We start from the raw sequence: 14381 nt of genomic DNA, 5'->3' as shown, positions 1-14381 counted from the left end.
TCCAGCTTTGGGTGCACACCTCCCCATGGTGGCAGAGGTCAATTCCACAGTGCCTAGTGTTGACATTTTCTTGACACAAGAGACTAGTCCCAATTCCAAATATCCAGGACGCACTTGGCCCAGTCTGACCTGGTCTGATAAAGTGATGCCTGTCAGTGGATGAGGCTGGGGCCATTGCTCATGGGCTAGATTGGGTATCACCTTTAGGATAACCCAAAAGGTGGCCTCATAAGAACTGTCTCAATTCATCAATTTTCACATTTTAGCATCTCTGATATTGAAATACAGCATACAATCGATCTCACTTTAGGATTAATGGTGTCTTACAATTGCTCTTGGCCAGACAGTAGTCATGACTTAGTGTCATTGCTTGCCTATTTGAGACAGGAATGTGAGTCCTGTCTGTTGTCTCAAAAACTTCCATTAATCTTATCTCCTGGTCAGATCAAGCTCCAGTATCAAAACTTGCATAGTGGGTACCTAGAGAGAAAATGCTGATGATCATGGTGTAGTCCTGGCTTAAGAAATGCTAGCCAGGGTGCAATGGCTCATGCCTATAATCCCAGCACTTTGGCAGGCTGAGGTGGGCGGATCACTCGAGCCCAGAAGTTCAAGACCAGCCTCAGCAACATGGTGAAACTCCATCTCTACTAAAAATACAAAATTAGCCGGATGTGGTGGCGTGTGCCTGTAATCCCAGCTACTTGGGCGGCTGAGGCAGGAGAATCACTTGAACCTGGGAGATGGAGGTTGCAGTGAGCCGAGATCGTGCTGAAGGAAGGAAGGGAGTAAGAGAGGGAGGGAGGGAGGAGAGAGAAAGAAAGAAAAAGAAATGCTGCATTTTCAGTTCTATTGATGGCACAGCAGGCAACAGTGTGTGAAAAACAGGCACTTAAAGACTCTGGGCTGGGCACAGTAGCTCACGCCTGTAATCCCAGCACTTTGGGAGGCTGAGGTGGGTGAATCATGAGGTCAGGAGTTCGAGACCAGCCTGACCAACATGGTGAAACCCTGCCTCTACTAAAAATACAAAAAATTAGCTGAGTGTGGTGGTGGGTGCCTGTAATCTCAGCTACTTGGGAGGCTGAGGCAGGAGAATCGCTTGAACCTGGGAGATGGAGGTTGCGGTGAGCCAAGATCACACCACTGCATTCCAGCCTGGGTGACAGTGTGAAACTGTCTCAAAAAAAAAAAAAAAAAAAAAAAAAAAAGACTCTGACAAGGGATTCAGAAGAGAATTTTAGCAAATTTGCTTTCCTCATATTGTACATGATACATGTCTAAAAAAGTCTGAGCTCTTTCAATAAGTAATAATGTACATATATGAGTACATAAAGAACATAATAAAATTCTAAAGAAAGCATTGTGTTGTGGTTTAACTGGTTACACTTTATAGCTCATAAAATAATGGAGCTTCTATAAATCTGATCATATCTTAGATTGAGTATAATATGGCCTATGGGCCCTATTGCCTGTCAAGTCCCCGAAATCTGGATTCTATTTTTGATGGAAGAGGAAAAGAAAGATACATCCTGAACTTAATCCAAAGGCAACGTAAGGGATGTCTGGAGGGCCTGGGCGGGTCTTTGGAATGGAAGAGGTCTGTGAGAAGTTATCCTGGTGATACCGATTCAAAGAGCCTGTCAAGTGAAGCCCCCTGAAATGGGGAGAATAAGAATCTTAGAGGTTGTTCAGTAGAAGTCTTGGAGTGCATTTTCAGTGGTTAAGGGCAAAAAATGCCTACTCTTAAAAGTTTAGAAACCAAAGTCGCCCTACTTCATCCCCAAACTGAGGAGCAGGAGATGGAATGGAAACTGAGGAGCCACCTAAATCTGCTGAAGTTCCCTCTGGTGTCCAATCCAGAAGGCATCATAGCCTTCAGTGTCCATGGAAGAAAACAGTTCCATCACAGAGAGCCCAGGAGTTCAGCCAGGGAAAATGCTCACTGAAAAGCAGTAGAAGTGGAAGCTGTAAGGATATTAGGTCCCTCTGGGCGTGATGGCTCACGCCTGCAATCCCAGAACTTTGGTGAGGCCAAGGTGGGCAGATCACCTGAGGTTGGGAGTTTGAGACCAGCCTGACCAACATGGAGAAACCCAGTCTCTACTAAAAATACAAAATTAGCTGGGTGTGGTGGTGGGCACCTGTAATCCCAGCTACTCGGGAGGTTGAGGCAGGAGAATTGCTTGAACCCAGGAGGCAGAGGTTGCAGTGAGCCAAGATTGTGCCACCGCACTGCAGCCTGGGCAACAAGAGCAAAACTCTGTCTCAAAAAAGAAAAAAGAAAAAAAGAATATTAGGTCCCAAAGCTGCTAGGACTCATGATAGCTCCAACAAAAATACAATAACTCATGACAGCTCCAACAAAATTATGATGTCTCTGGGACATCATAAAGGAGAATTCCTTGGTCAGTCAGAGGGAGTTATAGAAGCTAATAAGGAACTCTCAGAGTAAAGAATGTATCGGAGGCTGGCTCACACCTGTAACCCCAGCACTTTGGGAGGCTGAGGCAGGTGGATCACGAGGTCAGGAGTTTGAGACCAGCCTGGCCAATATGGTGAAACCCTGTCTCTACTAAAAATACAAAAATTAGCCGGGCGTGGTGGTGTGCGCCTGTAGTCCCAGCTACTCGGGAGGCTGAGGCAGAAGAATCGCTTGAACCCGGGAGGCAGAGGTTGCAGTGAGCCGAGATCGTGCCACTGCACTCCAGACTAGGTGACAGAGCGAGACTCCGTCTCAAAAAAAAAAAAAAAAAAGAAAAAGGAAAAGCTCAAGAATTATGAAAGAAGTTTACTACAGGACAAAGAAGGTCTTTGAAACCAGCTCCGTATACAGACGGAGGTAAATCATGAGTTTAAAAAGTTGCTGGTGGCTTCTGTTGGGGATGATCTTCAGTATCACTTTGAATGTCTAGTCCTTGAGAAAAATCAGCTTATTTTAGAAAATGAAGCCCTAGGTTGAAACACAGCTCAGCTTTCCAAACAGTTAGAACGTATGTTAATACAGTGTGATGTATGGCGAAGTAAATTCCTTGCAAGCAGGGTAATGGCAGATGAGTTAACCAACTCAAGAGCATCAAGAGCAGTTTTGTTTTTCTTTTTTTTTTTTTTCGAGGCGGAGTCTCGCTTTGTTGCCCAGGCTGGAGTGCAGTGGTGCAATCTCGGCTCACTGCAACCTCCGCTTCCCGGGTTCAAGCAATTCTTGTGCCTCAGCCTCCCAAGTAGCTGGGATTACAGGCACCCATCACCACGCCTGGCTAGTTTTTGTGTTTTTAGTAGAGACGGGGTTTCACCATATTGGCCAGCCTGGTCTCGAACTCCTGGCATCAAGTGATCCTCCTGCTTCAGCCTCCCACAGTACTGGGATGACAGGCGTGAGCCACTGCACCCAGCCTCAAGAGCAGTTTTACAGCGTCAAAAACATGATGCATGTGGGGCCATACAGGATCTCCTAAGTGAACGGGAACAGTTTCATCAGGAAATGATAGCTACCCAGAAATTATTGGAGGAGCTCTTAGTCTCCTTGCAGTGGGGAAGAGGGCAACCTTACTCCCCTAGTGTACAACCCCACAGCACAGCAGAGCTGGCATTAACAAATCACAAGTTGGCAAAAGCAGTAAATTCTCATCTTCTGGGAAATGTTGGCATTAACTATCAAAGATTCCATCGACAGTTGAATTCTGCAGCACCCCAGCTGAGAAAATGGCTGAAATGGTTCTACGAACTTCAGATCCAACTACCTATACAGAGAGCTCGCCTGATAATCCATGTTTTGAGTTTTCACCAGCCACCTTACTTGCTGCAAAGAAAAATTTTGGATGATTTCATCCCTAGGCTAGATATGAAAATATAACTTTCAATTCCTGCAGTCACTGCCAGGGAGAACTTACTGCCCTTTAACAGTCAATATATTGGAGGCATGCTACAGGTACTTGCTTATTACCCAAGAGTCATTATTATTTGGGATCTGGGGTTCTTACAATGCTAGAAGTAATATCACTTCCTATTTACAAAGTGTATATACCCAAAGATGTTTTATGTACTAGACTCCAGATTACCCGTTCTTAATAAGTATCTCAGGGTAATAAAAGAATGAAACTGTATTTAAAATTTAAATACAGTTGCATTTTTTTCTTTGAGCTTATGCAATGTTTTAGAAACAGTCTACTTTTTATAAATATCGGGTTGGATATTCTTGTGTGTTAAACTGTATTTAATATTTAAAATGGAGAATACTTTCCAAGCAATACATGATGCTTTTCCTAAAGGACTCTAAAAGAAAAAGGTTCTATAACTTTCTTTTAAGCACTAAATTATTATTTATCTTACTGGATATTTTATATGAACGGTGTTAATTTAGTTACACTAAAGCAAGGGTAGGCAAACTACCACCATGAGTCAAATATGGCCGCACCCATTCATTCACTATTGTCTAGGTTGTTTTTGCACTATAGCTGCAGAGTTGAGTAGATGCAGCAGAGCATGTATGGCTTGCAAAGCCTACAGTATTTACTGTTTGATCCATTACAGAAAAAGTTTTCTGACCCCTACTCTAAAGTAATCGTAGTAGAGGGCCAGAGGGCTTTCTTTCCCTTTATGGTAATTTTTTGAGCTACAAAAGAAATTTGGAGAAATGGATGAAGGGATTAATCTTTTTAAAATAAATGCTATAAGTTAGAAAAAGAATAAATACTTTAGAGCCAAATTAACAAGTACTTCAGCAAAACATGTTAGTTTTATGCAGGGGATTCTGTATTCTGAATGGACACAATCTGACATAGATAAAAGAAACAGATTCTTAACTGTTGACTCTTTTTAGCAAATCCAACACAGGAATATCCACTTGATATTCATAAAAAGTAGACTGTTTCTAAAACATTGTATAAGCTCAAAGAAAAAAATGCAACCCATCAATTAATATATATTATGTAATATATACTATTGTATATTTATTATGAGCCATCATAAATACCCATTGATTGGCCTTTGAGAATAATAACAAAATATTTATATCAAATTATGCAAATTTGTTGCAGAAGTGCCTATCAGTGGAGAAGTCTTCAAAAGACAAATCTGGTCAAATAATAATATATTTTAATGTCAACTTAAAAAAGACAATATAAAACATCCCCTCTTATCACAGATTACCTTAAGACACACTTTCTAATTGCACTCTGTAGCATCTTCTATTTCTAATCATGCTTTCTTGTCTAGAAATCTCCTTAAGTCCTACTTTTCCAACCAACAATGCAAGAGAAATTTTGCAAACTCCCAATACCTGGGGAAGCTGGCTTCTGGAAACAAGCTATTTAAAAGATGGCTTGTGAGCACTTGTAAAAGGATACGGGGGTCCAGGCGCGGTGGCTCACGCCTGTAATCCCAGCGCTCTGGGAGGCTGAGGTGGGTGGATTACAAGGTCAAGAGTTCAAGACCAGCCTAGCCAACATGGTGAAACCCCATCTCTACTAAAAATACAAAAAATTAGCCAGGCGTGGTGGCAGGCACCTGTAATCCTAGCTGTAACCCTAGCTACTCGGGAGGCTGAGGCAGGAGAATCCCTTGAACTCAGGAGGTGGAGTTTGCAGTGAGCCAAGACCGAGCCACTGCACTCCAGCCTGGGCAACAGAGCGAGATTCCATCCCCCGTCCCCCAACCCCAAAAAAAAAAAATACAGGGATCCCTGGGCCCAGCCCACTTCCAGGTAGAAGAGGCTCTGCTTGTTTAACTCTTCTTTTGGGGTTGGATACCAGGCTCTACAGAAGAGCAATATAAAGATGTCTCTGGTCTCTTCCTCGGCGCTGCCTACAAAGGTGGCCCCCATCTCCTCCTCGGCATCATGGCCGCCCTCAGACCCCTTGTGAAGCCCAAGATCATCAAAAAGAGAACCAAGAAGTTCATCCGGCACCAATCAGACCGATATGTCAAAATTAAGCGTAACTGGCGGAAACCCAGAGGCATTGACAACAGGGTTCGTAGAAGATTCAAGGGCCAGATCTTGATGCCTAACATTGGTTATGGAAGCAACAAAAAAACAAAGCACATGCTGCCCAGTGGCTTCCGGAAGTTCCTGGTCCACAACGTCAAGGAGCTGGAAGTGCTGCTGATGTGCAACAAATCTTACTGTGCCAAGATCGCTCACAATGTTTCCTCCAAGAACCGCAAAGCCATTGTGGAAAGAGCTGCCCAACTGGCCGTCAGAGTCACCAACCCCAATGCCAGGCTGCGCAGCGAAGAAAATGAGTAGACAGCTTGTGTGCACATTTTCTGTTTAAATAAATGTAAAAACTGCCAAAAAAAAAAAAAAAAAAAAAGATGTCTCTGTCCTTGCTGAAATTCAGACAAGCAGCATCTCCTCTAATCCTGGTGGGAACGATGGGGAAAGGGGAGTGGATGGAGAGTCCCACTAGAGGACTAAATGGCTGTGGAAACGAACATGCCAGAGTGTGCTGGCTTATGCATCTGACAACTTGCAGGGACAGTTCTGCATGCTGTGAGGACCGGTGATTATTCCCAGCCAGTCATTTTTCTTAATGACTTGGATTCATCAAACTCATGGCCATTATGAAGCCAATAAAGTAAATGGGAGATTTGAGGTTCGAAAAGACCTTAATAGGCAGTCATGATGGGAGTAATCTTACAAGGCTACATTTCATAGTAATAAACGTAAAACCCTGAAACTGGGTCTAAAAAACCAAAACCTGTCTCCAAGGTGGGAAGATATGGTGGGACCACATGGAAAAGAGGCTGAGAAGACTCTAAATGTGAGTCAACCGTGTGGTGAAGCAGCTGAAAAGGGTTACTTCAATCTCAACAGCGTGGTGAAGCAGCTGAAAAGAGTTACTTCAATCTCAACAGCGTGGTGAAGCAGCTGAAAAGAGTTACTTCAATCTCAACAGCGTGGTGAAGCAGCTGAAAAGAGTTACTTCAATCTCGGGCTGGACTGATAACTTGGGAGCTCAGAAGCTGGTGGTTTTCTGCCAATGTGGCTGTGAAGCACAGAGAGCTGGTCTCTGACGAGAGAAGAATGAAGCAATGCTCACAGTGGAGAAGAGATCCTGCCACGTGTCAGCCCGAGCCTGTGGGTGAGTGACGTGAATTGTATCCTGGTACCTCGTGACACATTTTCCTTTTCTTTCTTTCTTTTTTTAAGCAAAACTTAATTTTTTCTTTTTTTTAAGAGATGGGGTCTCACTCTGTCACCCAGGCTGAAGTGCAGTGGTGCAATCATAGCTCACTGCAGTCTCGACCTCCTGGGCTCAAGCAATCTTCCTGGTTCAACCTCCTGAATAGCTGGGATTACAGGTGCATTTATTTCCCTTCTCTACTTTGAGCTAGTGCAGGTGGATTTCAGATTGGATTTATAACTCAAGTCCTACTCAAAGCAAATGTTATAAGGACTGTGAGAGAGAGATGGGCAGGACACGACCACTAACACTGAGTGGTTTGGTAAGATCAAGTGGTTGAACCTCATTTGGGACTTTGAGGATCAAAATGAATGGAAATCTCTGCTTGCTCTTCCAGAATTTTCTGGTGGTGAGGGAGTGAGGGGGCTTCCTGGGCTGTACTCACTGCAAGATTCTTTTTAGTTCCAAATATGCACTCCATGATGAAAGCAGCATTTAAAGAAGAAAGAGAGAAACCCATTCTTATTATATAGGTAATAGAAATGGGGAATGCAGAAGGAATGGGTTAGCGATTTCCAAGGGAACTTCTGTGGTTCTCAGTGACTGGCTAAATGCAGTTGAAGAAGGAGAAGAATGTCCATAGAATGTTAGTGTTGGAAACACCTTTGAAGTCATGGAGTCCAACCTTTCCATTCATTGTAGGAGAAAACCAAGGCCTGGGAGCATGGGTTGCCTTGCTGTAAGTCACAGGGGCTGAGGCAGAGCTAAGGTGAGAACTCAGGTCTCCCGACTCGTAGCCCAGTGCTCTGTATGGGACAGCAAAGTTTGGGGCCATGATGGTCGGGAGGAGAGAGAGAAGTGGAGGTGGGAATAATTTGGTTTTATGTACAATCAGCATGAGACAATAAATGTAATAAGTCATCAGTGTACTGAACCCAGTGTCATTTGTGGGTGACAGTAACCATTAGATTGTGTAGTGGTTAGGACCCTTCTGGGTGCAGGAAACATAAAACCCAATCTAAACTGGTAAAGACAGAAGGATAAGCCGGGTGTGATGGCTCATGCCTGTAATCCCAGCACTTTGGGAGGCCAAGGTGGGTGGATTGCCTGAACTCAGGGGTTCGAGACCAGCCTGTGCAACATGGCGAAACCTCGTCTCTACTAAAATACAAAAAATTAGCTGGGCATGTTGGCACATGCCTATAGTCCCAGCTACTCAGGGAGGCTGAGGCACAAGAATTGCTTGAGCCCAGGAGGTGGATGTTGCAGTGAGCTGAGATCCCACTACTGCACTCAGCAGAGTAAGACGCTGTCTCGGAAAAAAAAAAAAAAAAAGATAAGTTACTGGCTCAAATAACTGAAGTGTCCAGAGGTAATGCTGACTTACCAGGTGGCTGAGGCAGAGACTCAAATGCCAGCAGGGCCTGGCTTCTCTGGCTGGACCCCATTCTCAAAAGTGTCTCTCTCCGAGGCAGCAAAATGACTTCCAGCAGCTCCAGCTTCCCCACCTTGTGATTGCAAGTCTGGCAGAGAGAAAAAGGAGTGACCCCAGCTAGAGGCAGGCAACATAGTGGCCCCAGCCAGGACAGTGGGTTTTGCTTATTGTTATATGTAAAATGTTTATTCAGAAATAGAATGCTTGTTCCTTGGCACTGCAAGGAAAAATTAGCATTCAGACAAAAAGTTTTCTCAGCAAGCCAATTTTACTTTCTGCAGAAAGGGTGCTCCTTGCAGATGGAACAATGGTGAGAGCACACCTGAACAAAAGAGGGAAGTAATTTTTATCCTTTACGCAGCTTGTCCCTGCTACTGTGTTCTGTCTCCATTGGCTGGAGCCAGATCTCACAATCTAAACTAAAACCCAATAGGCTAATAATTTAAAACTTTTCTAAATAGGTAAAGGCAAGGGAGAACAAAGGAAAAGAGGAAGTTGCTTATGCCAAATAGGGAAGGGGCATAGGCTACAACCTGCGACATGCCTGTGAGCGTGTCTGGCACAAATATCTTGGTTAAAGTACAAGGACATAGACTGTATTATGTGCCTGTGAGCATGTCTAGCACAAGTATTTTGGTTAAAGGATAAGGACATAGAATGCATTTATTCCTTTATATCTAACAGCTACATAGGATAGGGCTTAACAAAGAGTTAATAGCACAAAGCAAGGAGGCTTGAAGGAAGTTAGGCTTTAAAAGAAACTATTATTTCTAACACTTGAGACTTATTCTTTAACAAGAAGGGTAACTTTAAAGAGGAAACTGTTTACTTTCTACGCTTACTGTTTGAGGCCTAGCTTGGGTTGTATGCTCGCCCTAGGGTGGAGGGTGCAGCCCCCCCCCCAGGCCACCTGAATTCAGAATGTGTGTCAGGGCTCCTTATCACAAGCAACAGAATCCCATTCTGCCTGCCCCCAAAACTCATATAGGGCATGGGCTTCTCCAGAGGCAGATGCTAGTCAACAGGCAGGACAGACATCCATGAGCATGGGGAGGAGTGGGCTCCCAACCCAGATCCAGGAGAAGCGCTGTTGGGACAATAGACAGCCAGCACCTGAGTCAGAGGTGAAGGTAGCCTCTAGCAGCAGCTGTCACCACCCCACCCGTGCCTGTCCCACCCTTCAGTTTGCTCCAGCAAACTTCCACCTGTGTGTACCTGCATCTCTGTGCCTGGGGCTTTCCCCCCAGAACTGCAGAAGACCACTCTGCCTGTGGATGGAGCAGGCTACTGAAGAAGCAGCCACGAAGAGCAGCCCTCAGCCCTCAGGGTGGGTGTCTGAGGCCCTCAGCTCCCTCACACTTGGATGGGATGATTCTGAGGCACGTGTTTTAGACTGTTTCTTGGCGCTTCTTTCTCCCACAGGATTCAGTGCAGATGCCCATGCGGTGCTGAGCTCATAGCACAGCCTCACTGGCAGCCCCCCTTCCCTGAGTCTCTTCCTCATTTCCATCCCCTGCACCTCCCATGTAAACCACTGGTGCTAGAACCCTCAGCTAGTGAATGCTTTGGGGTGTCCCAAACTAGGACACAGCCCACTCTCTAGGACCTGCTTGGGGACAGTGACCTCACCTGGAAGTCCTGCTCTAGACCCTTGAGATGGGCTGGGAAGGAGCCCCACCCCAGGTCCTCAAACAGCACTGGAACACTTAGACCCACAGGTGGAGAAACCATTCCTGCTGCTGCAGTAAGGAGAGGGCACCAAGGGCTTGGGAAGGAGCTGCCACCTCTCCTTCAGCTGCCTGCCTGTTCTTCATGGGCAGCCCCCACGGACAGGGCGGGAGAATAGAAAGCTGTGTGCCTGCAGGAGGAGTGGGGGTCCAGGCATGCAGGCATGTGGCACAGCAGGGGTCACCTGTGGAGACCTCGGTGCCTGTAGGAGACTCCGGGTTTAGAAACAAAATTCTCATTTTATGATTCAAGACAATGAGAAAACAGTTCTTTAAGGAAAACATCTCTCTATAGGTTATATTTTATAGGTTGTATTAATATTTTATAGAACTTAGGCTGGGTGTGGTGGCTCATGCCTGTAATCCCAGAACTGTGGGAGGCCAAAGTGGGTGGGTCGCCTGAGGTCAGGAGTTCGAGACCAGGCTGACCAATATGGTGAAACCCCATCTCTACCAAAAATACAAAAATTAGCCGGGCGTGGTTGCATGCACCTGTAGTCCCAGCTACTCAGGAGGCTGAGGCAGGAGAACTGCTTGAACCCAGGAGGCGGAGGGTGTAGTGAGCCGAGATTGCGCCATTGCACTCCAGCCTGGGCAACAGAGCGACGCTCCATCTCAAAAAAAAAAAAAAAAAAAATTTATAGAACCTATTCTGTGTATTCTGTGATAGGTTATATCTGTTTACTGGGGGCTGCCTGGAATAGGATGCATAAAATGAACCACTAGGATAAAAGAACTAACCCAGTGTCCAGTAAGCCCCCATGAAGGCTTCCTTCCATCTTCTGCACCTCTGTAGCTGGAAAATGCTTTTTTAGAATGTCCTTCCTAAAAACGAGCGAGTGGATGCTGCCCTCCAGTGGCCAAGTGTGCCCTTAAAGCATGTCAGAAGAGGACCAGGAAGTACAATCAAACCCTTCCCCCCTGCTTCTTCCCAGTGCACCACAGACTGCTCCTAGTGGGAATACCGCTGGGGTGTTCCTGGGGTGCTGAAGGGGCTTGGATCTGTGCCACAAAGGGACAGCAGAAGCAACAAGGTGCATTTAGCAGGAGAAAAACAATAGCTAACATTTGCTGAGCACTTACTTTGCGTTGGCCTAAATCTCAAATGATTGACATGCCTTTAATCATCATACATACCATTGTTATCTCAACTTAAAAAAACAAGGCCAAGCTATGTGGCTAATGCCTGTAATCCTAGCACTTTGGGAGGCTGAGGTGGGCAGATGGCTTGAGGCTGGGAGTTCAAGACCAGCCTGGGGAACATAGTGAGACCCTGTCTCTACAAAAAAACACAAAAATTGGCCAGGCATGGTGGCACGTGTCTGTAGTCCCAGCTGCTACTTGGGAGGCTGAGAGGGGAGATCCCTTGAGCCCAGGAGGTTGAGGCTGCCGTAAGCTATGATCACACCACTGTGCTCCTGCCTGGGTCACAGAGAGAAACCCTTTTTTTTTTTTTTTCAGGATTTGGTATGTTTTATTAGAACGAATTTTTAACAAAAGGTGGCTTTTATTTACAGAATTTAATGTGGGGACAGTGGGGACTGTCCAACCCATGTGGACTCAAGTAAGGATAACCATTAAGCCTGCTAATGTATTTTCTTATTTTCAGTTTACATACAATTTTCTTGTTAGCTTCACATTCATAAAAAAACCAATATTGTAAATGACAAATAACCCCTCCCATCCCTTAATTAAATATACAAACAGCTTGAAGAGCATACAATTTAAATTGGTTTAATCTTGAAATGTAATCCAGTGAGACTGAAAACTAAACATTTCAAGTCTTGTACCAAATAGTAAAATACTCAAAGGCCTTCAGGATCTTTTGACTGATTTACATCAATAACAGAACCTATTTTTGATGTGGTAAAAGATATGTGGGCTGGGCATGGTGGCTCATTCCTGTAATCCCAGCACTTTGGGAGGCCGAGGCGGGTGGATCATGAGGTCAAGAGTTTGAGACCAGCCTGGCCAACATGGAGAAACCTTGTCTCTACTAAAAATACAAAATTAGCTGGGTGTGGTGGCATGTGCCTGTAATCCCAGCTACTTGGGAGGCTGAGGCACGAGAATCGCTTGAACCTGGGAGGCAGAGGATGTGGTGTGCTGAGATCGCGCCATTGCACTCCAGCCTGGGCAACAGGGCAAGACTCTGTCTCAAAAAAAAAAAAAAAAAAAGATATGTGCTCATCTCCAATTACAATTTCAAGCTCCTGTCAGCCAGCCCTGTCAGGGGGAGGCCACAAAGCATCATCTTCTTTAGTGATTTCACTGTCATCAATAATTCTCTTCAGTTCTTCCATTAAACTCTTGTGCACATAAGCCTCTTTTCTGATCATGACGTCATTTTTGTAATTGCTGTTGTTGGCATATCTAAGCTTTCCATCCAGCTGAAATTCAGACTCCAGAAATTCGTGCCCAAACTTGCCCTTGTGCCCTACGTAGTAGCGCAGGTAGAAATCGCTAGCCATAAACATTTTTGTCCCCGGGAAGCCCGCTGAAAACCCAGACAACCGAGAGACGCTTTCTTAAAAAACAAACAAAAACAGGAGGCCACGGCCTGAGATCTCCAGTGAGTGACAGAGCTAGGACTTGAAACTATGTTCCTCTCATCCCCAGAAGCAATGTTTTATCCACTTCACCAGTGGTTCTCAAACCTTGCGATGCCCAAGAATTGTTTAGGGAGATTGGTAAAGAGGCAGCATGTAGGACTCTGTCCCCAGAGATTCTGATTATTTCTAAGAGAAGCAAAGACAACTGGGAATTTGTCCCTAGGACATTCTGGGTGGGGTCTGGTAATGGAAACAAGTTCATGGACCACATTTGAGAAGTGCTAGATTAAAACCTCATCATTACCAAGAGGGAGATTTTGTATGGATAGAAGAGAGAACTTTCTAATAGCCATATCTATATTCTGATCCAACTATTGCTCCATGCCAGCATTTGGATCGGTGCTTTCATATACCCAATCTCTTCTCCTCTTGGTGACTCTTTGAGTAGGTACCTGCAGTTTGCAGATGAGGATACCAGGCTCTGATACCTTCAAGAGAGAACTAGTCTCTCCCTCCTTTCTTCTAATTTGGGGCCCTGCACCTGCTTCATTTGGCATTCCATTATGTGCTTATGGTGAGTCTCCCTATGGAAATTGTGCACCTTGATGTTGAGGGCCTCTGAGTGTTGTCTGGCAAAGGTCACAGATCATATCTGTTAAGCTGAAATGCCCCATCTGCTGTGAACGGGCTTGAGCGATGAGGAACTGAGGGACCTATGGAGCAGCTGCCCCAGGTGTCACTAAGGTGACATCAATCCTGGTGTCTGGAGCTGCTAATCCCTGGGGGAAGGTCCTGTGGAGGAGAGAAAGTGCTATAACTGGACATTTGGGAGCCGAGTCCTGGTCACCTTGGGGCTGCTTCTCAGGGGAACCCGCCAAGTGCTATCAAATCAGAACACGTCCTCCGCAGGGGAAAGATCCCATGAAGGCAAGCCCAGGGTTGTCACAGGGTCCCAGAACCAGGGCAGCATGAAAGCTCTGAGGAAGGTTGGGAGCAGGGTGAGGCTAGCTATCTCACAGTTTGGGCCCTGTCACTCCCAGTTCCTCCCCAGGATTGGTAGGGCGTCCCTCACTTCCACCCCTGAAGGTGCTCCTCTCCTTACATTCTGCCCCTCACACTTTCCCTTTTTTTTTTTTTTTCCTGAGACGGAGTCTTGCTCTGTTACCCAGGCTGGAGTGGAGTGGTGTGATCTTGGCTCACTGCAACCTCTGCCTCCTGGGTTCAAGAGATTCTCCTGCCTCAGCCTCCTGAGTAGCTGGGACTACAGGCATGTGCCACTACGCCCGGCTAATTGTGTTTTGTATTTTTAGTAGAGAGGGGATTTCACCATGTTGGCCAGGCTGGTTTTGAACTCTTGACCTTGTGACCCGCCCCCCCCGGTTCAGCCTCCCAAAGTGCTGGGATTACAGGCGTGAGCCACTGTGCCTGGCCACACTTTCCTCTTTATACCATGTTGTATTAGCTGATTTTTTTTTGCATGAATCAAGTGTCACTTTTATAATCATATATAAAAAAGTTTCATTTGGAGAAAACAACAAATGGA

The 14381-nt window shown here is 45.4% G+C and overlaps 3 pseudogenes across 1 annotated transcript; 2 read left to right on the top strand and 1 right to left on the bottom strand.

Annotated features, from left to right (window-relative positions):
* Positions 1-1190: 1190 nt before the first annotated feature.
* On the top strand, positions 1191-3900 carry LOC100587943 (annotated as a pseudogene).
* A 1887-nt stretch (positions 3901-5787) lies between these two features.
* On the top strand, positions 5788-6311 carry LOC115835093 (annotated as a pseudogene). Its single transcript, XR_004030009.1, has one exon. The product of XR_004030009.1 is annotated as a 60S ribosomal protein L32 pseudogene (transcript).
* Positions 6312-12010: 5699 nt separating this feature from the next.
* Positions 12011-12891, bottom strand: LOC100595964 (annotated as a pseudogene).
* Between the last annotated feature and the right edge of the window lie 1490 nt (positions 12892-14381).

This window comes from Nomascus leucogenys, chromosome 1a, assembly GCF_006542625.1.
Source record: "Nomascus leucogenys isolate Asia chromosome 1a, Asia_NLE_v1, whole genome shotgun sequence".
Lineage (NCBI taxonomy): Eukaryota > Metazoa > Chordata > Mammalia > Primates > Hylobatidae > Nomascus > Nomascus leucogenys.
This window is presented reverse-complemented; position numbering and strand designations above follow the sequence as displayed.